Genomic DNA, 25,043 nt, shown 5'->3' with positions numbered 1-25,043 from the left:
ATATGTTGTGTAGGTTGGTCATAGCTTTTCTTCCAAGGAGCAAGCATCTTTTAATTTCATGGCTGCAGTCACCATCTGCAGTCATTATTTTGGAACCCAAAAAAATAAAGTCTCTCACTGTTTCCATTGTTTCCCCATCTATTTGCCATGAAATGATGGGATCAGATGCCATGATCTTAGTTTTCTGAATGTTGGGTTGTTTTTTTTGTGCATGTGTTTTTTTCTGCTATATATTCATGTATTCTTTTTTTCTCCATTTATTTTTATGAGTTGGAGGCTAATTACTTTACAATATTATAGTGGTTTTGTCATATATTGACATGAGTCAGCCATGGATTTACATGTATTCCCCATCCCGATCCCCCCCTTGGGTTTTAAGCCAACTTTTTCACTCTCCTCTTTCACTTTCTTCCAGAGGCTCTTTAGTTCTTCTTCACTTTCTGCCCTAACTGTGGTATCATTTGCATATCTGAGGTTATTGATATTTCTCCCAGGAGTCTTGATTCCAGCTTGTGCTTCCGTCTAGCCCAGCATTTCACATGATGTACCCTGCATATATGTTAAATAAGCAGGGTGACAATATACAGCCTTGATAGACTCCTTTCCCAATTTGGAACCAGTCTGTTGTTCCATGTGCAGTTCTAACTTGCTTCTTGCTCTGCATACAGATTTCTCAGGAGGCAGGTCAGGTGGTCTGGTATTCCCATCTCTTTCAGAATTTTCCACAGTTTGTTGTGATCTACACAGTCAAAGGCTTTGGCATAGTCAGTAAAGAAGAAGTAGATGTTTTTCTGGAACTCTTGCTTTTTTGATGATCCAGTGGATGTTGGCAATTTGATCTCTAATTCCTCTGGCTTTTATAAATCCAGCTTGAACATCTCAAAGTTCATGGTTCACATACTGTTGAAGCCTGACTTGGAGAATTTTTAGCATTACTTTGCTAGCATGCAAGATGCGAGAAATTTGTGTGGTAGTTTGAACATTCTTTGGCATTGCCTTTCTTTGGGATTGGAATGAAAACGGACCTTTTACAGTCCTGTGGCCACTGCTGAGTTTTCCAAATTTGTTTTCCAAATTTGCTGGTATATCGAGTGCAGCACTTTCACAGCAACATCTTGTAGAATTTAAAATAGCTCAAAGGGAATTCCATCACCTCCACTAGCTTTGTTTGTAGTGATGCTTCCTAAGGCCCACTTGACTTTGCATTCCAGGATGTCTGGCTCTAGGTGAGTGATCACACCATCGTGGTTATCTGGGTCATGAAGATCTTTTTTATATAGTTCTTCTGTGTATTCTTGCCACCTCTTCTTACAGTAGTGTTAGGTTTTATGTTATTTGTATTATGAATTTATTGTGAGCCACCTTATAGCCTGAGGAATCTGATTTTCAGAGAGGTAAAGAACTCTCCATCCCTTACTGACTGGGGTCTTCAGCAAGTTATTTAACGACTGTGTATCTGTTTCCTTATGTATAAAATGTGGATAATAATTATACTCCAGTCAGGCTATTGTGAGGATGCCATAAAGCAATGCATGTAAACCATTCTTTGTACGGAAGAAATCACAAATTTCCTATCATTTTTACTTTTGAAAATAGTCTATATTTTCTGCATAGTATATGTTATAGACACATAGCCATGAGATATACTTCTTTTTTTTCCTCTGAAACTTAAGATTCTTAAAAGACTATAGTGGGTACAAATCAAAGTCTTTCAATTTATGACTGAGACCTAAAAACACCTAAAAATAAGCTTATAACTTTAATTTTGCAAAGCGTACCATTGAGCTAAGATGTACTTCATTATGCCTCCCTTTCTCAGTGATGTTAATGCTCTGAACAAAGATAAATGTTTCTGGACACTAATTCCTCCTTCTTTTGTTTGCCTAGGGTGAGTTTGTAGATGATGGGAGTGAAAATCACTTCAAAATTATGAGTCATGACTGTTACATAAAGACTGTCAGGAGCAGCAAGCAGAATCACGGGATTATTCATAGTCTCATTGTGGGTAACAGAGAAATCCCACAGATTTTTGAATGACTTCCTGTTAATAAATTTTAACCCTAAGAAGTAAAGATCTGGACTTTTAAATTACTGTGGGAAGAATCCAACAACACATCCGCTGTACACCCGTGGCGGATTCATGTCAATGTACGGCAAAACCAATACCATATTGTAAAGTAAAAAAATAAATAAATAAAACTGAAAAAAAAAAGTAAATTAGTGTGGTAATGAAATATGTTCAGTATGTACTTTTCAGTACGTCTACTCACCTTGTTTTTATTTTTTAGTTACTTGAAACTAGTGTTTTAGGTGTCAGGAAAAAATATGTATCATAAAAATTGCAATTTATTTTGGAAATGTAAATTTTTTTTCCTTTTTTAAAATTTTATTTTTAATATAAATTTATTTATTTTAATTGGATTTATTTATTTTAATTGGAGGCTAATTACTTCACAATATGGTATTGGTTTTGCCATACATTGACATGAATCCGCCATGGGTGTACATGTGTTCCCCATCCTGAACCCCCCTCCCATCTGCCTCCCCATCCCATCCCTCTGGGTCATCCCAGTGCACCAGCCCCAAGCACCCTGTATCATGCATCGAACCTAGACTGGCCATTCATTTCACATATTGTAATATACATATTTCAATGCCATTCTCCCAAACCATCCCACCCTCCCACCTCCCACAGAGTCCAAAAGACTGTTCTATACATCTGTGTCTCCTTTGCTGTCTCGCATACAGGGTTATTGTTACCAACTTTCTAAATTCCATATATATTCGTTAGTATACTATATTGGTGTTTTTCTTTCTGGCTTACTTCACTCTGTATAATAGGCTCCAGTTTCATCCACCTCATTAGGACTGATTCACATGTATTCTTTTTAATGGCTGAGTGATATTCCATTGTGTATATGCACCACAGCTTTCTTGTCCATTCGTCTGCTGATGGACATCTAGGTTGCTTCCATGTCCTGGCTGTTATAAACAGTGCTGTGATGAACACTGGGGTGCACGTGTCTCTCTCAGTTCTGGTTTCCTCGGTGTGTATGCCCAGAAGTGGGATTGCTGGGTCATGTGGCAGTTCTATTTCCAGTTTTTTAAGGAATCTCCACACTGTTCTCCATAGTGGCTGTACCAGTTTGCATTCCCACCAACAGTGTAAGAGGGTTCCCTTTTCTCCACACCCTCTCCAGCATTTATTGCTTGTAGACTTTTGGATAGCAGCCATTCTGACTGGCATGAAATGGTACCTCATTGTGGTTTTGATTTGCATTTCTCTGATAATGAGTGATGTTGCGCATCTTTTCACATGTGTGTTGGCCATCTGTATGTCTTCTTTGGAGAAATGTCTGTTTAGTTCTTTGGCCCACTTTTTGATTGGGTCCTTTATTTTTCTGGAATTGAGTTGCAGGAGTTGCTTGTATATTTTTGAGATTAATTCTTTGTCCGTTGCTTTGTTTTCTATTCTTTTCTCCCATTCTGAAGGCTGTCTTTTCACCTTGCTTATAGTTTCCTTTGTTGTGCAGAAGCTTTTAATTTTAATTAGGTCCCATTTGTTTATTTTCACTTTTATTTCCAATGTTCTGGGATGTGGGTCATAGAGGATCCTGCTGTGGTTTATGTCAGAGAGTGCTTTGCCTATGTTTTCCTCTAGGAGTTTTATAGTTTCTGGTCTCACGTTTAGATCTTTAATCCATTTTGAGTTTATTTTTGTGTATGGTGTTAGAAAGTGTTCTAGTTTCATTCTTCTACAAGTGGTTGACCAGTTTTCCCAGCACCACTTGTTAAAGAGATTGTGTTTTCTCCATAGTATATTCTTGCCTCCTTTGTCGAAGATAAGGTGTCCATAGGTGCGTGGACTTATCTCTGGGCTTTCTATTTTGTTCCATTGATCTATATTTCTGTCTTTGTGCCATACTGTCTTTGTGCCAAGACAGTACCATACTGTCTTGATGACTGTGGCTTTGTAGTAGAGACTGAAGTCAGGCAGGTTGATTCCTCCAGTTCCATTCTTCTTTCTAAGATTGCTTTGGCTATTCGAGGTTTTTTGTATTTCCATACAAATTGTGAAATTATTTGTTCTAGTTCTCTGAAAAATACCGTTGGTAGCTTGATAGGGGTTGCATTGAATCTATAGAATGCTTTGGGTAGTACACTCTTGTTCACTATATTGATTCTTCTGATCCATGAACATGGTATATTTCTCCATCTATTTGTGTCCTCTTTGATTTCTTTCACCAGTGTTTTATAGTTTTCTATATATAGGTCTTTTGTTTCTTTAGGTAGATATATTCCTATTTTATTCTTTTTGTTGCAATGGTGAATGGAATTGTTTCCTTAATTTCTCTTTCTGTTTTCTCATTGTTAGTGTATAGGAATGCAAGGGATTTCTGTGTGCTGATTTTATATCCTGCGACTTTACTATATTCATCAATTAGCTCTAGTAATTTTCTGGTGGAGTCTTTAGAGTTTTCTATGTATAGGATCATGTCATCTGCAAACAGTGAGAGTTTTACTTCTTCTTTTCCAATCAGGATTCCTTTTATTTCTCTTTCTGCTCTGACTGCTGTGGCCAAAACTTCCAAAACTATGTTGAATAGTAGTGGTGAGAGTGGACACCCTTGTCTTGTTCCTGACTTTAGGGGAAATGCTTTCAATTTTTCACCATTGAGGACAATGTTTGCTGTGGGTTTGTCATATATAGCTTTTATTGTGTTGAGGTATGTTCCTTCTATTCCTGCTTTCTGGAGGGTTTTTTATCCTAAATGGATGTTGAATTTTGTCAAAGGCTTTCTCTGCATCTATTGAGATAATCATATGGTTTTTATTTTTCACTTTGTTAATGTGGTGTATTACGTTGATTGATTTGTGGATACTGAAGAATTCTTGCATTCCTGGGATAAAGCCCACTTGGTCATGATGTATGATTTTTTTTAATATGTTGTTGGATTCTGTTTGCTAGACTTTTGTTAAGGATTTCTGCATCTATGTTCACCAGTGATATTGGCCTATAGTTTTCTTTTTCTGTGGCATCTTTGTCAAGTTTTGGTATTAGGGTGATGGTGGCTTCATTGATTGAGTTTGGAAGTTTAGCTTCCTTTGCAGTTTTCTGGAGGAGTTTGAGTAGGATAGGGTTAGGTAGGTGTTAGCTCTTCTCTAAATTTTTGGTAGAATTCTGCTGTGAAGCCATCTTGTCCTGGGCTTTTGTTTGCTGGAAGATTTCTGATTACAGTTTCAATTTCTGTGCTTGTGATGGGTCTGTTAAGATTTTCCACTTCTTCCTGGTTCAGTTTTGGAAAGTTGTACTTTTCTAAGAACTTTTCCATTTCTTCCAAGTTGTCCATTTTATTGGCATATAGTTGCTGGTAGTAGTCTCCTATGATCCTTTTTATTTCTGTGTTGTATGTTGTGGTCTCTCCATTTTCATTACTAATTTTGTTGATTTGATATTTCTCCCTTTGTTTCTTGATGAGTCTGGCTAATGGTTTGTCAATTTTATTTATCTTCTCAAATAACCAGCTTTTGCCTTGGTTGATTTTTGCTATGGTCTCTTTTGTTTCTTTTGCATTTATTTCTGCCCTAATTTTTAAGATTTCTTTCCTTCTACTAACCCTGGGGTTCTTCATTTCTTCCTTCTCTAGTTGCTTTAGGTATAGAGTTAGGTTATTTATTTGACTTTTTTCTTGTTTCTTGAGGTAAGCCTGTATTGCTATGAACCTTCCCCTTAGCACTGCTTTTACAGCATCCCATAGATTTTGAGTTCTTGTGTTTTCATTTTCACTCATTTCTATGCATATTTTGATTTTTTGATTTCTTCTGTGATTTGTTAGTTATTCAGCAGCGTGTTGTTCAGCCTCCATATGTTGGAATTTTTAATAGTTTTTCTCCTGTAATTGCATCTAATCTTACTGCATTGTGATCAGAAAGGATGCTTGGAATGATTTCAATTTTTTTTTAATTTATCAAGGCTAGATTTATGGCCCAGGATGTGATCTATCCTGTAGAAGATTCCATGTGCCCTTGAGAAGAAGGTGAAATCATTGTTTTGGGGTGAAATGTCCTATAGATATCAATTAGGTCTAACTGATCTATTGTATCATTTAATGTTTGTGTTTCCTTGTTAACTTTCTGTTTAGTTGATCTATCCATAGGTGTGAGTGGGGTATTAAAGTCTCTCACTATTATTGTATTATTGTTAATTTCCCCTTTCATACTTGTTAGCACTTGTCTTACATATTGCAGTGCTCCTATGTTGGGTGCATATATATTTATAATTGTTATATGTTCTTCTTGGATTGATCCTTTGATCATTATGTAGTATCCTTCTTTGTCTCTTTTCACAGCCTTTGTTTTAAAGTCTATTTTATCTGGTATGAGTATTGCTACTCCTGGTTTCTTTTGGTCTCTATTTGCATGGAATATCTTTTTCCAGCCCTTCACTTTCAATCTGTATGTGTCCCTTGTTTCGAGGTGGGTCTCTTGTAGACAACATATCTAGGGGTCTTATTTTTGTATCCATTCAGCTAGTCTTTGTCTTTTATTTGGGGCATTCAACCCATTTACATTTAAGGTAATTATTGATAAGTATGATCCCATTGCCATTTACTTTATTGTTTTGGGTTCGAGTTTATACACACTTTCTGTGTTTCCTGTCTAGAGAAGATTCTTTAGTATTTGTTGGAGAGCTGGTTTGGTGGTGCTGATCTTCTCTCAGCTATTGCTTGTCTGTAAAGCTTTTGATTTCTCCTTCATATTTGAAGAGATCCTTGCTGGGTACAGTAATCTGGGCTGTAGGTTATTTTCTTTCATCACTTTAAGTATGTCCTGCCATTCCTGTCTGGCCTGAAGAGTTTCTATTGAAAGAGCAGCTGTTATCCTTATGGGAATCCTCTTGTGTGTTATTTGTTGTTTCTCCCTTGCTGCTTTTAATATTTGTTCTTTGTGTTTGATCTTTGTTAATTTGATTAATATGTGTCTTGGGGTGTTTTGCCTTGAGTTTATCCTGTTTGGGACTCTCTGGGTTTCTTGGACTTGGGTGATTATTTCCTTCCCCATTGTAGGGAAGTTTTCAACTATTATCTACTCAAGTATTTTCCCATGGTCTTTCTTTTTGTCTTCTTCTTCTGGGACTCCTATGATTCGAATGTTGGCACATTTAACGTTGTCCCAGAGGTCTCTGAGGTTGTCCTCATTTTTTTTAATTCTTTTTTTTTTTCCCTCTCTGTTTCATTTATTTCTACCATTCTATCTTCTACCTCACTTATCCTATCTTCTGCCTCCGTTATTCTACTGTTGGTTCCCTCCAGAGTGTTTTTTATCTCATTTATTGCATGATTCTAGAGAAGGCAATGGCACCCCACTCCAGTACACTTACCTGGAAAATCCCATAGATGGAGGAGCCTGGTAGGCTGTGGTCCATGGGGTCGTGACAAGTCGGATACAACTGAGCGACTTCACTTTCACTTTTCACTTTCATGCATTGGAGAAGGAAATGGCAACCCACTCCAGTGTTCTTGCCTGGAGAATCCCAGAGACGGGGGAGCCTGGTGGGCTGCCGTCTATGGGGTCACACAGAGTCGGACACAACTGAAGTGACTTAGCAGCAGCATTGCATGATTCATTATATATTGACTTTTTTATTTCTTCTAGGTCCTTGTTAAACATTTCTTGCACCTTCTCAATCCTTGTCTCCAGGCTATTTATCTGTAACTCCAATTTGTTTTCAAGATTTTGGATCATTTTCACTATCATTATTTGTAATTCTTTATCAGGTAGATTCCCTATCTCTTCCTCTCTTGTTTGATTTGGTGGGCATTTATCCTGTTTCTTTACGTGCTGGGTATTTCTCTGTCTTTTCATTTTGTTTAGATTGCTGTGTTTGGGGTGGCCTTTCTGTATTCTGGCAGTCTGTGGTTCCTCTTTATTGTGGAGGTTCCTCACTGTGGATGGGGTTGGACAGGTGGCTTGTCAAGGTTTCCTGGTTAGGGAACCTTGTGTCGGTGTTCTGGTGGGTGGAGCTGGATTTCTTCTCTCTGGAGTGCAGTGAAGTGTCCAGTAATGAGTTTTGAGATGTCAGTGGATTTGGTGTGACTTTGGGCAGCCTGTATATTGAAGCTTGGGGCTATGTTCCTGTTTTGCTGGAGAATTTTCGTGCTATGTCTTTCTCTGGAACTTGTTGGCCCTTGGTTGGTGCTTGGTTTCAGTGGTGGTGTGGAGGCATTTGATGAGCTCCTATCAATTAATGTTCCCTGGAGTCAGGAGTTCTCTGGTGTTCTCAGGATTTGGACTTAAGCCTCCTGCCTCTGGTTTTCAGTCTTATTCTTACAGTAGCCTCAAGACTTCTCCATCTTTGATGATCAATTTTCCATTTTTCTTGTTTGTAATGCAGCATAAGATCCAAACTTTACAGCTTTTGTTTTTTAACCCGATGTGCCTTTTGGTGTGTGATCCTCAACTGCTTCCCTGGTGGCTCAGATGGTAAAGCGTCTGCCTGCAATGCGGGAGACCCAGGTTCGATCCCTGGGTTGGGAAGATCCCCTGGAGAAGAAAATGGCAACCCACTCCAGTACTCTTGCCTGGAAAATTCCATGGACAGAGGAGCGTGGTAGGCTACAGTCCATGGGTTCGCAGAGTCAGACACGACTTCACTTTCACTTTCCTCAACTGTTCTTGTCTTAGTGTGATAAGTGGTATCTGGTCTGCAGCAACCCCATGAATCTGGAATTGAACTGGATGCTTGCTGATCCTTTGGAGAAAAGTGTCCCTGGACAGGTGTGAGTGGTACTCACAGAAGGTGCTCAAGAGCACCATTCACCTGGCTGCCCGCAGTCCAGCCCTCGGTCGCCGCAGCAGTCCCGTCGGTTCCCGCGAGCTTTGGAGGCAGGATGAAAGAGGTGTCCCTGTGGCAGGGACAGGCTCTCAGTGTTGCGAGGTGAATAACTCAAGAGAGAAGCTGAGACGGCTGCGACTGCTTCTGTTGTGGATGCCACCGATTTCCCAGGGCTGAGGTGTCGGGGAGGCCTGATCCTCGGGATTGCAGCACCCGGAACACAGCGCTCCTGTCTGGCGCGGAGCTGTAAAATGTTTTAAAGTCAAATGAAAAATAAGATGTGGAACAGAAAATCACTAATGTTTTATGGGAGCAACTTTTACTATAATAAACACTATAAAATAACATCAGTGCTGCTTGATTTGTCTTTCTTGAAATGGATGCCTTTGTATATATATATATATTTTAATGGATTTCTGACCAATGTATTCACTTTAAACTTTTTGTTAGTTTGTTTTTATTTTTTGGCCGCACTGTGTCTTCATTGCTGTGTGTGGGATTTCTCTAGTTGTGATGAGCAGGGGCTACTCTTCATTGCGGTGCACAGGCTTCTCATTGCAGTGGCTTCTCTCATGGAGCACAGACTACAGAGCAGGGGTTTGAGGCAGGAGACAGTGGGTCTCTGGGCCAGAAACCTGGTGCTTGTCAAGTGGAGTAAAACTGAGCCTTTGTTCTCACCCAGATACTCCAAGGACAAAGCTAGTGGTAGAAGCTGAGTTCTGCTAAAGCAAAGAGATAAGGTGCCCACTCCTGAGGTCAAGGAAGACTTCCCAATCTCTACATGTGTAGGAAGTCTTCTTGGAAGTCAAAAAACGAGGGGATCCCACTCCATAATCAGTGTGGATATGCAGCCATAGGCTTCTACAGTGGGATCCATCTTAGCAAAATGTTGTGCAAACACCTTGGGGAGGAACTATGGACCACTCAGATGTGAAAAAAGAAACAATTGGCCAAGAGTAAAGAAAGACCAAGAAGGACTGTCCTAATAAGTGAATGACATCACTTCGGTACTGTGTTGCTCCTCCTTACACAGGACACCCGCATTTCTCTCCAGGTGTGTCTCTGCCTAGTGTCTGATGTACCGCACTCCCCATTAGAGAGGCTGCGCATATCCTTTCTCTTGGGTGTGTATCTCTGCCCTGCTTCTGAGTTGGATAAGCAAACTGGTTTCCTGTGTGCTCTCCCATACATTGTGCTGTGCCTCTAAATAATAAACTTTGTACCTGTTTTTACAGTTTTTGCCTCCTTGAAACATTCTTGCTTTCAAACAGGGGCAAGAACCAGGGTCACTTTGCTTCTAGCCCCGAGTCCCTGGTGGTCTGGTGGGTAGGACTCGGTTTTCATTCAGGCTACTTGGGTTTAATTCCTGGGCAGAGAACTAAGATCTCTCTTCAGGACCATTCACTGCTCTCCCTCCGAGATCAGGCTCAGTAGTTGCGGTGCTCGGGCTTTGTTGCTCCATGGCATGTGGGATCTTCCCGGACCAGGAATCAAATCCATGTCCCCTGCCTTGGCGGGTGATTCTTAATCACTGGACCACTAGGGAAGTCCTGTTTGTATGTTTTTAACCTGTGCAGATTGATTGTCTAGTTTAAAGCAGTTGTTGTTCAATGATATTAGCTTAATTGGAGAAAATGAGAAATTTTCAGAAACTTAAGGAAATGTCAAATAGTGTCACATAAAGATTTAATTAAGAATAAGTTTCTGAAAATGTAATTGTTTTTGCTTCATCACCACGAGGCCCTCCCAAAAAAGAGGAAGAAGCAAAGCTTCTTTACACCAGACATCAGTTGCATCGTCAGGCAGTGTTTAAAAAGTCAGAGTTGAATGCCTGTGTGGAGGTAGCACCAGTGTTAGCATTTTGTGAATGAAGCAGGCCCACCCAGGCAGACTGACAGAGTCTACTCATCTCTGAAGTTCTTTCAAGGCAGGACAGTTTAATAGAAGAGCCTTTTATCAGGGTATTTATTTCATGTCTATTATCACATGGGGATCCTCCATGAGAGGGAGAATACTCCATTTTCTTGACTTGTTCTGTCCCATATAGTAGCCATTAGTCATGTAACTGTTCAAGTTAAATTAATTGAAATACAATCAAACACTCAATTCCTCTATCACTCTGACCACATTTCAGGTCCTCAGCAGTCACACAAAGCTAGCAGCTACCACGCTGGACAAACAGAACATTTCCATGATCACACCAAGTTCAACAGAACAGCACTGGCCTAGAGACATTTTCTCAAGTTTAGTGAACTGTTTTGTACTAGCACAGTCAGGGTTTAAGCCCAGGTTTTTGCTAAACCCCATTAGCTTTACTACTCTCCCCCTGCCACTCACTCATTTCTAAGAGATGTGTGGCAGAACAGAGGTACAACCATGCTCTAACATAAGACAGAGAAACTGTGAGGAGAACAGTAAGGGAAGGTGGCCTGCCTGGCTTCATGCATTGCCTACTCTGACATTTGTTTTATTTGAAGCCTTATGACTGGCAGATCAGCACACCAGCTTTACAAAAACCATCCTCTTGCTTTTCCCATGCCACCCCACACTTTCCTTCACTGCCACTGAAAGACCAGGAGATGAACTAAGAGAGACGCTTCTGAGGCTTATTAAACTCATTTTGCATTTGCTTTCAAGTATGTGGGTGTGGTGGTTTTCATTTCCCTTGAATAAAGGGCATCTTTTAATGGCCATATTTTGTCTGGTACAAAAAATGTTTTGTGCCATGTCCAAAATAAACCAATTATTTTGAGTCACTTTGTTTTGAACTCTGATTCAGTCTTTTGAAGATCAAACCTTGTGAATGTAGTTTGCCTTTGACTTGGTGAACTTGTGTTTTTTGGTTAGTTTTATAAATTTAAAGCAGCATGTTAATGAGGAAGGGGTACAGTCTGTGTTTGAACTTCAGCACCAAAGGTTAAGTTCTCTTTTGTTTTAATACTGTATTTTATTTACCTGGTATACAAAATTTAATTTCAACATGCAATCAGAATACAAATTATTTATGAGACAGTTTATATCTTCTATTTTTAAATTCTTGAGCCTCAATTTCTCCATCCTAACAAATAAAGCTATTTGTTTTGTTTAGTTTAATGGGATAGTTTAGATGTACAAAAAATAGAAAGTAATATGAAAAGCCCTTGTATTATTTTGCTGGGTGCATCTATCATCTAGTTTAGTAATTAAAGCATTAAAATACAACTGAAGAGCCACATGCCCTTGCTATACCCATACTTCTCCCTTGCCCAAGTAATCTCTATCATGAACTTGATGATTACTATTCCCATGCAAGTCTGTATTCTTTATCTGTATAGGTGTACAGGCCTAGAAATATTACTTAAAATGTTAAATGTTAGATTCTATAGATTCTTCTTGCAACTTGCTTTTTTCCCATTCAGTACTGATTTTAAGACAGATCTGGGGTGTACATGTAACTTCAGTTCCTTTTAACTCTTGCATTCAACCATGTGAATTTGCCATCCACTTACCTCAGTAGTTTTCAAATGATCACTATAGCATCAGAGCTCTAACAAACATCTTTGTGCCTCTGTGTGTGTCCCTTGAGGATATGCCAGTTTCTCTTGGGCTTAGCTATTTAAACTGTCCCTGGACCAGCAGGAATGACATCACCTAGGAGCTTGTCAGAAATTATGAATTTCATGAACCGGGAGATTGGGACCCACATGTATACACAACTATTTATAAAATGGATAACTAATGAGACCCTACTGTATAGTGCATGGAACTCTCTACTCAATGCCCTGCTGCTCCTGCTAAGTCACTTCAGTCGTGTCCGACTCTGTGCGACCCCATAGAGGGCAGCCCACCAGGCTCCCCCGTCCCTGGGATTCTCCAGGCAAGAACACTGGAGTGGGTTGCCATTTCCTTCTCCAATGTATGAAAGTGAAAAGTGAAAGTGAAGTCGCTCAGTCGTGTCTGACTCAGTCGTGTCTGACTCTTTGCGATCCCATGGACTGCAGCCAACCAGGCTCCTCTGTCCATGAGATTTTCCAGGCAAGAGTACTGGAGTGGGTTACTCAATGCTCTATGGTGACCTAAATGGGAAAGAAATCCAAAAACAGTGGGGATATATGTATGGCTGATTCACTTGCCTGGCTGTACAGCAGAAACTGACCCAGCAATGTAAAGCAACTAGACTCCAATTTAAAAAGGAAAAGAAAAAAATGAAAAAAAGAAAAAAAAAAAACAAAATCTCAGATCTTTCCAGCCTAACAAATCAGAATCTGGTTTTAACTAGATACTGTGGTGATCTGTATGTACATCAAGGATTGAGAAGTACTGCTGTAGTTATGCCACAAAGTAGAATTGCTGAATGAAAGATCTTATTGGCGATTTATCAAAACGCTCTTAAAGGTGGTTGTGCCACTATAAACTTTGACCAGCAGAGCTTTTTACCTCAAATCCTCAAAATTTGATATAATCAGGATCTCTGAATTATGCCAATTTTTTAAAAAAAGTGGTATGTCATTTTAATTTTCTCTGATCACTAATTGGGTGTCTTACATGTTTATTGGCCATTCAGATGTCCTTTCTCAAGAACTACCTTTTCATTTCTTTTGCCTATTTTTCTGTTGATACGTAATCCTGTGACTGTAGTCGTTCCCTGATAGCAGTACAAAATGTGCAATAGATCAACAAGTCTCCCAGTCATGCTTCACACACTATTTATATCCTCTAATGAGCTCTGAAGGCAGGGCTCATGTGCTGCTGTATCTCCTAGGATGTAGCACACCCCTCACAGATGAAGGGCAGTGGGATTTGTATTACTGTAGCCAGCTCAGAGGAGAGATCTGGAATGGAGATATATAATGAGCATCATTAGCATATAGAAGAGATTTAATGCAATGGAAATGAGTGACATCAACTAGGAAGGTTGTAGAGAAATGAAAAAGGAAGATTAAATCCTGAAGGGCTATAGCATTTAGGCAAGGGAGATTTTCAATGAGGAAGGAAATTCTAAAGCTATCAAGGAAAAGACAAAGTTTGATTATCTAGAAATCTAAATGTTCTATAGTAAAGGATACCATAAGCAAAGCCAATATAAAACAATAGACTAGGGGAAGAAACTTGTAATGGAGATGACAAGAGTCAACATATGTATAAAAAGCTCTTAAAAACTGATAAGAAAAGTCAGGCTAATTGTAAAATGCATAAAAGATATTAATAGCCTATTTGCAGAATAGGAAATCCAAATAGCAAATAAATATATTTTTTAATGCTCAAATTAATTTATGATTAGGAGTATTATTTTAACAATGAAAACAGCAAAAGATATTTGAAGGAGCAATGACCAAGATGTGGAAGAAGGGGTACCCCCTCACACTTTGGTGACAAAATCAATAAAATAAGCCTCAATGAAATGAGGCAGAAGCCATATGAAAATGGACAAATAATTAGTAGAGGATGGAATAAAAATGGAAAAGGTAATGCTGACAAATCTCTTGCTAATAACTGAAAAACTGGTCAAAATATATGAATGGGCATCAACAGAAATAACCAACAATAGAAAGAGACCCATATGATTTGTAGATTAAGAATTCATTAGATATAAAGCTCAAAATGATCAGGAAACTCTGAAAAATGAAAGACAACTCTGAAAATTTCAGAGAACAAAAAAATATAAAAAGGCAGAGAAAAATTTGAAAAGAACCATATAGAAACTGTAGAAGTGAAAAGTATAATTATGAAATTAATAACTCAAAATCAGAAAAATAATAAATTGGGAAATAGGTGAGAAGAAAATATATAGGAGAAAAATACAAAAAGATTATAGAGGAGAGTAATTAAAATATAGACTATATATAGTTAAAGGTCAAATATGTGTAAACAGAATTCTAAAAAGACAGAGAATTATGAAAAAGTAGATTTGAAGAGAATTTTCCAAATGAGAAAAGGTAGCAAGCAATAGACTGAGGAAGATATGCAGACACCAAGTAGGAAGAAAACCAGCCCTCGGTATATTATAGGAAAACTGCTAAAAACCAAAGGAAAATGTAAAAAATTTTAAAAGTGTCTACTGGGAAAAAAATGCATATTAAAATATAGTTAATTTCTTAACAGAAATGATAAGAGAAATAAGAGAACATTGGAAAAATTCCTCCAAAGTGCTGAAATAAGTAACTACCAAGCTAAATTTCTGTACCCAGCAAAAGTACCATTTACTAGTCAGGCAAATAAAAGCTGAACAAATTAATCAAGTGGAGAACAACTTAGGACTTTCCTGGTAGTGCAGTGAATAAGCATCCTCCTGCCAGTGCAGGGCACACGGGCTTGATCCCTGGTCCAGGAAGATTTCACATGTCACAGAGCAACTAGGCCCATGTGCCACAGCTACTGGGCCCACACCCTAAAGCCTGCTAGTCACAACTACTGAACCCACTTGCTGCAACTACTGAAGTCCAAGAGCCTAGAGCCTGTGCTCCTCAAAAAGGAGAAGCCACCACAATGAGAAGCCCTCACACCACAAGGAAGACTAGTGCCTACTCACCACAACTAGAGAAAGCCCATGCAAAGCAATGAAGACCCAGTGCAGCAGAAAATAACTTAAAAAAAATAAAAGACTAGAGAAACTTTAAGAATTATGAAAGGGTATTCTTTGGTCTAAGAGAAAAACCATCCTAGATGAAAACTTGAAAATGCAGGAAAAAAAAAGATAAAAAGCCATGATAATGGTAAATGATAGCAATGATAATAGTAAAAATATACAGTTGACCCTTGAACAAAATGGGTTGGACTTACAACAAACTTGCTTTTCCCCAATAAATACATACTAAAGTATACTAAATGATCCACAGTTGACTGAATCTGTGGATACAGAAACATATATAGGGAAAGTGAAAGTGTTAGTCACTCAATCATGTCCAATTCTTGGTGAGCCCATGGACTATAGCCTGCCAGGCTCCTCTGTCCATGGAATTCTCCAGGCAAGAATACTGGAGTGGGTTACCATTCCCTTCTCCAGGGGATCTTCCTGACCCAGGGATTGAACCCAGGTCTCTTGCATTGCAGGCAGATTCTTTACCATTTAAGCCATTCTGCCCTTGGACTGAAGTATACTAAATGATCCACAGTTAACTGAATCTGTAGATATAGAACCACATATAGGGAGGTGTGACTAAAGTTACATTCAGATTTCCAATTTTGTGGCATATTGGCCCCCACAGCCTCCATGTTGTTCAAGGGTTAATTGTATATTTAATGAACAATGGCTGTATAAAATAATACTTTCTTGTGGGATTTAAGACTGATATATGATATAAATCCAATACAACAGCATATAGGTTGGTAGAAACTTAAACAGATTTAAAGAGTTCTAGGTTCTTGTGTTGTCTGGAAAGATAATACAAGTACCAATAAACATTAGACCTGGATAAGTCTATATGCAAGTGGTCATCTAGTGTAATCAAGAAAAGAATTAATAAAAAGTGTGTAATTTCCAAATTAGTGGGAAGTTATTTTAGTATTTCATTAAAATTGGAAAGAAAATAATTGAAAAAAGAACACAAAGAAAGAAAATGAAAAAATAAAATTACATAGTAAGGTGGTTCACTTATCCCCTACTATAATGAAAACTACATTAAGTGTAAATTGATTAATGTTTCAAAGGTGAAAGTTGACAGAGTGGATTCAAAGAAAACAAAACTACATGCTATTTATAGGAGAAAATTTTGTAATATAAGAATTCCAAAGGGTTGCAAGAAAAGAACACACCATGCAAAAACTAACCAAATGAAAGCTAATATAACTCTATTGGTATCAGTTAAGCAGACATTAAGGCAAAATGCATTATCAGAGAGTTTAATATTTTAAAGTAATTTTTAAAAATGATTCAATTCACTAGGGATATAATGGGCCTTAGGAAGCATCACTATGAACAAAGCTAGTGAAGGTGATGGAATTCCAACTGAGCTGTTCCAAATCCTAAAAGGTGATGCTGTGAAAGTGCGGCACTCAATATGCCAGCAAATTTGGAAAATTCAGCAGTGGCCACAGGACTGGAAAAGGCCAGTTTTCATCCCAGTCCCAAAGAATGGCAATGCCAAAGAATGTTCAAACTACCACACAATTGTACTCATTTCACACGCTAGCAAGATAATGCTCAAAATCCTCCAAGTTAGGCTTCAACAGTATGTAAGTCAAGAACTTCCAGATATACAAGCTGGATTTAGAAAAGGCAGAGGAGCCAGAGACCAAATTGCCAACATCTGCTGGATCATAGAAAAAACAAGAGAATTCCAGCAAAACATCTGTTTCATTGACTACACTAAAGCCTTTGACTGTGTGGATCACAACAAACTGGAAAATTCTTAAAGAGATGGGATTACCAGACCACCTTAACTGCCTCCTGAGAAACCTGTATGCAGGTCAAGAAGCAACAGTTAGAACTGGACATGGAACAACAGACTAGATCAATATTGGAAAAGAAGTGTGTCAAGGTTATATATTATCACCCTGTTAATTTAACTCATATGCAGAGCACATCAGGCGAAATGACAGTCTGGAGGAAGCACAAGCTGGAATCAGGATTGCCAGGTAAAATATCAATAACCTCAAGATATGGAGATGACACCACCCTTATGGCAGAAGTTGAAGAGGAACAAAAGAGCCTCTTGATGAAGGTGAAAGAGGAGAGTGCAAAAGCTGGCTTAAAACTCAACATTCAAAAAACAAAGATCATGTCATCCAGTCTCATCATTTCACAGCAAACTGATGCGAAAACAATGGAAACAGTGACAAGACTTTATTTTCTTGGGCTCAAAAATCACTGCGGACAGTGACTGATGCCATGAAATTAGAAGATGCTTGCTTCTTGGAAGAAAAACTATGAGAAACTTAGACAGTGTATTAAAAAGCAGAGACATTACTTTGCCAACAAAGGTCCATATGGTCGAAGCTATGGTTTTTCCAGTAGTCATGTATGGATGTGAGACCTGGACCATAAAGAAGGCTGAATGCTGAAGAATTGATGCTTTTGAACTGTGGCGTTGGACAAGACTCTTGGGAGTTCCTTGGACTGCAAGGAGATCCTACCAGTCCATCCTAAAGGAGATCAGTCCTGAATATTCATTGGAAGGACTGATGCTAAAGTTGACGCTCCAAAACTTGGGCCACCTGATATGAAGAGTTGACTCACTGGAAAAGACCCTGATGCTTGGAAAGATAGAAGGTAGGAGAAGGGGGCAACAGAGGATGAGATGGTTGATGGCATCACTGACTTGGTGGACATGAGTTTGAGCAAGTTCCGGAAGATGGTGAAGGACAGGGAAGCCTGGCATACTCCAATCCATGGGGTAACAGTCAGATATGACTGAGCGACTGAACAACAACAATAAATCATCTCTAAATTTGGATGCAATTAATAATATTGTTTCAAACTATAAAATAAAAATCGACTTAAACCATATAGGCAAATTTAAAATTATAGTAGGATATTTTAATTTACCACTTTTATAAATGCTAGGCAAAAATTCATAAAAATAAATAAATTTAAATAATAAACTTCATAGCAGAATAGTTCTAATGAACATATGTAAATCAGTTGATCTAATAACTTAAATAGGAATTTTTTTATGTGTACACTGAACATTTATGAAACTTGACATGTCATAATATGACAATATTGTGTCATAAAAAATAAGTTCCACCATTTTGAAAGAATTTAAACTCATGTTCTATGAATGCCATCATATCTAAAATAACAAAATTATAATAATAAAATCCATGTGTATTTGGAAATAAATATACTTCAAAGTAACCTGCAGGTCACAAAGACACCAAAATGATAATTTTGGAAATATTTTTTATTGAATTGTGATGAAAAGTCTTCATATCAAAATTTATAGGATGCAGATAAAGATTGTTATCATAAAAGCTAAAACTGATCAGCTAAGCAACCTTCTTATAAAGATGTAAGAGAGGAATAATAGCAAAACAAACCTAAATAAACTACAAAGAAGGAAATAAGGGTAAAAGGAGAGTAGAAAACAGATGTACAACAGAGGATCAAAAAAAGCCAAAAACTGATTTTTGTAAGACAATTGAAAAACTTCTAGTGAAAGTAACTGAGAAAACAGAGAAGGCACTAACCAAAACCAAGAATGAAAAGAGGATATCACTATCAATCCTGCAACATTAACAAACTCTTAACATATGGATTATCTTATAAAAATAAGTTTGAAACAGTAGGTGAAATGGACACATACCTAGAAAATCACAACTCTTCAAAACATATTTTTATAATCTGAATATTCTTCTAGCTATTAAAGAAACTAAATCCATACCTCAAAGAAACATCAGACATACGGTCACTACCAAGGTTCTATTAAACATTTAAGAAATAATGCAAATCTTACTTGTGTTGTAAGGTCACCGAAAACTTGATGACGAAAGCTGAAACAGACCTTAAAAAAAATTTATGGACCAATCCAATGGATGAAAATAGATACAGAAATCTCAAATGAATTATTAGCAAATAAAATCCAGGAATATATATATATTTTTAATTATACATCACAATCAATTTGGGCTCATTCCAGAAATGTAAGCATTTGGTTAAATATATGAATATCAATCAGTATAACTCAGTGTTTCTCAAGTGGTTCAGTCCTAAAAAGTAGGAGATGTGGGTTTGATCTCTGTTGGGGAAATCCTCTGGAGGAGGAAATGGCAACTCACTCCATTATTTGTGTCTGTGAAATCTCATGGACAGAAGAACCTGGCGGGCTACAGTTCCTGGGGTTTCAAAGAATTGGACACAACTGAGCAACTATCTTGCACACAGTGATATAGCTCACCAAATGAGAACAATTATTTGATCATTTTCGTAAAATGTAGAAAAATAACTTGAAATATTCAGCATTCTTCATGATTTTTGAAACAAGTCCTGTGGGAACTGAAACATGCTTCTTTAACCTGATAAAAGATCCAGATTCCAAAGTAAGCACCATACCTATTGAAGATTTTCCCTTTGAGATCAGCAAAAGGTTAAATACTGCTTCTATTCATCTTTTGTTGGAATTCCTAACCAGTGCAGAAGGGCAAGAAAAAGAAATAAAATGCTGAAGGGAATGGAAAAGAAGAAATAAAGCTACTAATCATTTGCACATGATATATGCAAAATCAAAATGATTTCTATAAATGGTTACTTAATAAGAATGCTAATGTCTGCTAAATAGAAACATCAATATCTATTGATAGCCCTGAAACTTTAGTTAAAACTGTTAAACCACAGGTTGCTGGATTCCAACTCTCAAATTTCTGATTTAGTTCTGGGGTATGGGTCAAGAATTTGCATTCTGCTCAGTTCCAATGTGATATTACCTCTAGTCAAAGCACTGTGGATAGATACTCTATTGTCACAGATTGTAAGAGTCAACATTCTGAATATGTCAGTTTACCTCAACCTAAGTCACTGCAACTCCATTTAAAATTTTCATATTTGGGGCATCTCAGGAAGTAGATTCTGAAATGTAGACTGAGGCATCACAGATAACTGTGAGTAAAGGGCATGGACACTTAAGACAGACTCCCTGAATTTGAATACTGCCTCCTACTTAGTGACTGTGCATTCTGTCACTTGTAAATTAGGAAAGAACTATCACATGATTGTTAAAAGGATTAAATATATATAGTTTAGATGTGTGCCCAGCACACATGAAATACTATGCATGAGTTTAATGATTAAGTAAAATAAAATAAAAATAGGAAAATGAAATCTACTGGGTATCTTCTAGAGTTCAGATGCAGACTCATGCATATGTGGACAGATAGTTTAACCAAGGGAGATACAGAACAGTGGGGAAAGAGGATTATATTTCCAAATGAAAGGTATTAGGAAAAACACCACACTATATGTAAAAAGCAGTTCCAAGTAGATTACAGATCAATACAGCTTAGGAAAAAAATTAAGCTTTCAGAGGATAATACAGATGAATATCTTCATGACCTTGAGATAGGGAAAGATTTCTTAAATACTATACAAAGGATATTAACCAGAAAGGAAAATAATGATAAACTGGACATTACAATTAAGATTTTATGTTATTAGACGAAACATAAGGCTTGTATACAAAATACATACAGAATTTCACATAACAAAAATTGAAAAGCAAAACTAAAAATATCCTTCCTCAAAACAAAAATCCAAAATGACAAGTAACTAAGTAAACAGATAAAGGACTTATTCCCTTGCGGCTCAGATGGTAAAGAATTTGCCTGCAATGTGGGAGACCTGGGTTCAATCCCTGGGTTGGTAAGATCCCATGGAGAAGGGAAAGGCTACCCACTCCAGTATTCTGGCCTGGAGAATCCCATGAACTGTATAGTCCATGGGGTCGCAAAGAGTCAGACATGACTGAGTGATTTTCACAAGCAGGCATTTCACAAAGGAGAAAATCCAAATGGCTAAAAACAGGTATGAAAAAGCAATTTAATCTCATTACTAGTCAGGGAAATGCAAACTAGCTTACTATAAACACAAATGGCTAAAATTCTTTAAACGTTGGTTAAGTGGGTGTTGGTGAGAATGTGGAGCAATAAGAATTAAGTACCAAGGGAAAATAAATTGTTGTAACCACTCACTGTAGCATTACTTGGTAAAAATAAAGATGTCTATAAGTCTGTGACCCACCAATTTTAATCTTAAGTATATACATCCAAAGAAATACATACACATGTGAAATCGGAGATAAATTCTAATAATCACAGTAACATCATTTGTAATAGCCTCAAACTAGAAACAACCTGTATGTAAATTATAGGGTATCCATAACATGGAATACTATATAGTGATGATAAAGAATGGAGATACATGCAATTAAATGACTGAATCTTAAAAACACAATGCTAAGGGAAAGAATCTTGATGATTGCCATAAAAGAAGATAACGGCGATTACCTTGGCAGAGCCTTTACCAGGAAGGGGAAACTTGAAAGCTTTCTGAGATTTTGTCAGTGTTGTTTCTTGATCTGTGTTGTGGTGACCTGGATGTTTGCTCTATATGCTAATATTATTTATATGTATTATTGTTTTATGTACTTTCCACAATAAAAATGGTAGAAGAGAAGGTGGAGAAGATCTGAAAGGCCAGACTTGTGAGTAATAAACCTGGGTTTTGTTAAAAGTGAAGGGGAATCAGGAGTTCCAAAAATCCATCAGTTATATATTTTTATGTAGTAATAACCCAGAAAGTGATGTCAGACAGTTTTTTCTTCATTGGAAAAGGGAATAAAACCACTACCGATACTGAAAGAGAAGGAGGCTCTGGGATGACATGATCCTACCTGGGAAGAGATGCAGCATTCTGGTGTGCAGGAAGGGGAAGAAGCAGGTAGAAATACGCAATTGTTGATCCTGTTAATGCCCATGAGTCATGCTTTATATATGCTGTACCTCCCTGCCTACTATGCCCTTCCCACTACCCCTTCACCTAGCTCCTATCTGTCCCTGAAGAACTCAGCTCAGAGGCCCACTTCTCCAGGAAACTGAAGCCCCTGCTCCCTCCCTCCTAAGAGCTGCTTGCCCCCAACAGTCAGGGTTACATGGCAGAGTACCTCTCTGCTCTTCACCTTGTGGACCAATCTTTCACCTATACAGACAAGTGATCCCTGCATTTCAGGCTAAGATCTGGCGCTGACGGTCAGGGCTATAGGCTGGACAAGGCAGCACTGAGAAGACACTGGAAGACTGGAGATAGGCACAGAGCTCTGGACCCTTCCATGAGATTCCTCCCTTCAGTGGCCTTCAGGAGGGGGAAGCAGAGAAATAAATGAGGTTGCCTCAGAGTCGGGACTCAGCACATATTTCCACTCAGTCTTAAACTAGCCTGTTCCACAGAATCAAGTACAGCAGTTATTACCAATCCCACACTACAAACGGGAAGCTCAGACCCTGAGAAAGAAAGTAAACACCTTATTCCAAGGTCAGAGAGGCAGAGCTGGATTGCAAATACTAGCCTCTGTAGCTCAGGGTCTGACTATAGACATGAGGAGAATACTCAGGGAACAACTTAAAAGTCATCCTTTGTCATCCCAGACCTGGGTGGACACAGATGCTGTCCTCAAGTATGGAAATGTATAATAGGGTTTCCAAGACCTTGTTTGGGGAAAGAACCAAAGGCAGGGAGCCAAGGCACTGAGTAACCAGCCCCCAGGCAGGGAATTGTTCCTGCAGCCCAGACCCCTAGCCCACTGTGGGCATTGGCTATCGTTCATCATTCTGACTCAGGAGAAGCCCCTGAGAATCAGACATGCAAGTCAGCAAGTGTGTATGGAGCACCTTCTCAGAGTGCTTAGCAGCTACGGAGTGCTACCACTGCTACCTATGGCGGTCAATGGCAGCAGGCAGGACAGTCGAGAGCCATGCCAGCCTCAGGTCCAGCACTGTCTGGGCAGGTTCATTTCCCTTTCTCACTCATGAAGACATTCACTGATTAAGCATATGTTTACCAAGGAACCCACGGGCTGAGACGTCTTTGGAAACAGTGGTACCCACTTCTGCATGGCAATGCTCACCACTTTCTAAACCCCTGACCCATATCCTGGTGTATTTAATGGTGGACTGCTATCGGACAGAGACTCCCCAAACAAACCTGTCCTTCTTCAGTCCTATTCCTGGCACTCTCATTGACTCTAGAACAGTCCCTGTTCATCAAGAACTGAACTAAATGGTCAGTCAGTTCAGAGCTCCACCCCTACCATCAGCTGAGTTCTTTCCAAGAATCTCTGAGCATCTGCCTAATGGAAGAGAGCTGTAGAGTGACTAGCCTGGCCTTGGGTACCAAGTTTAACTGAAAGGACATTTTTGCAGACCTCAGGATCCTTGCCAAAGGCATGAGACCTCAGTGAGGACACCCTCAACTCTCAGGCTCCCAAAGTCCAAAAGGCCTCCCATATTGCCTGATGGGCTGGGAAACAAGGAGAGAAGTCACCGAAGAGACTATGATCCTCAGCTTACTCCTGAGGCTGCTTTGTCTACTGACTTGACCATTTCTGATGTTCCCAGCGCCAAAGTTCAAAGGCCTGTGCTGCCCATAAAGAAGAGGTCCACACATCCCAAGAGCAACCAAAACCAGCTCACCCATTTATTTGACTGAGAACATTAAGGAAGACAACAAAATTCAACAATTTTTAATAAAATTCCTATAGAAAACTCAGTCTCAGGACAAGCATTCAGTTTTCTTTTCCATGTCATTGAGGACTGAGAGTTCCCGATAGACTTTGGAGAATAAGCAGTAGTTTTGCTGGATGTTGCCAGTACTCAGAAAGAGCCTCCATTTACACATTCAAACCAGTAGTTCCTATTGCACATATTAACGTTATCTGCAATCTAGCACCCTAAATATATGGTACCTCAACAAATAAATTAAAGAGTTCCATGTGGCATGAAACATTTCAATTTGAACTAATATTCTTGAAAAATCACATTATTACAAGTTTTAATAAATACAGTAAGAACAGCTGGCATTTTACTAAAACACTGAATTTTAGGTCTGGAGTTTATTCCATAAATAGTTTCCTGTTCATCTGCTTTCTGTCTTGGATACATTTGCTCAAGTATTATGCTCTATGAAGTGAACTCTTTCATAGATACCATGTAAAAACTGTATTAATATGTGCCTCATTATAGAAGCAGCTGGAAGAACTGGATCACATATTAACTAAAAAGTAACAGGAAAAATCTCTGCTTTTGTAAAACTTTTTTTTTTCATTTATTTTTATTAGTTGGAAGCTAATTACTTTACAATATTATAGTGGGTTTTGTCATACATTGACATGAATCAGCCATGGAGTTACATGTATTCCCCATCCCGATCCCCCCTCCCACCTCCCTCTCCACCCGATTCCTCTGGGTCTTCCCAGTGCACCAGGCCTGAGCACTTGTCTCATGCATCCAACCTGGGCTGGTGATCTGTTTCACCATAGATAATATACATGTTTCGATGCAGTTCTCTCGAAACATCCCACCCTCACCTTCTCCCACAGAGTCCAAAAGTCTGTTCTGTACATCTGTGTCTCTTTTTCTGTTTTGCATATAGGGTTATCATTACCATCTTTCTAAATCCCATATATATGTGTTAGTATGCTGTAATGTTCTTTATCTTTCTGGCTTACTTCACTCTGTATAATGGGCTCCAGTTTCATCCATCTCATTAGAACTGATTCAAATGAATTCTTTTTAATGGCTGAGT

The 25,043-nt window shown here is 38.5% G+C and overlaps 2 protein-coding genes and 1 non-coding gene across 5 annotated transcripts in view; 2 read left to right on the top strand and 1 right to left on the bottom strand.

Annotated features, from left to right (window-relative positions):
* Positions 1-25,043, top strand: part of FAIM (Fas apoptotic inhibitory molecule) — a 173,781-nt gene that overhangs the window by 18,537 nt on the left and 130,201 nt on the right. The gene's annotated exons all lie outside the window — the stretch shown is intronic.
* CEP70 (centrosomal protein 70) overlaps positions 1-25,043 on the bottom strand; it is a 242,652-nt gene that overhangs the window by 115,763 nt on the left and 101,846 nt on the right. The gene's annotated exons all lie outside the window — the stretch shown is intronic.
* On the top strand, positions 8,467-8,538 carry TRNAC-GCA. Its single transcript has one exon. It is a non-coding gene; the product is annotated as a tRNA-Cys (tRNA).

This window comes from Cervus canadensis, chromosome 7 (genome assembly GCF_019320065.1).
Source record: "Cervus canadensis isolate Bull #8, Minnesota chromosome 7, ASM1932006v1, whole genome shotgun sequence".
In the NCBI taxonomy this organism is placed as follows: domain Eukaryota; kingdom Metazoa; phylum Chordata; class Mammalia; order Artiodactyla; family Cervidae; genus Cervus; species Cervus canadensis.
This window is presented reverse-complemented; position numbering and strand designations above follow the sequence as displayed.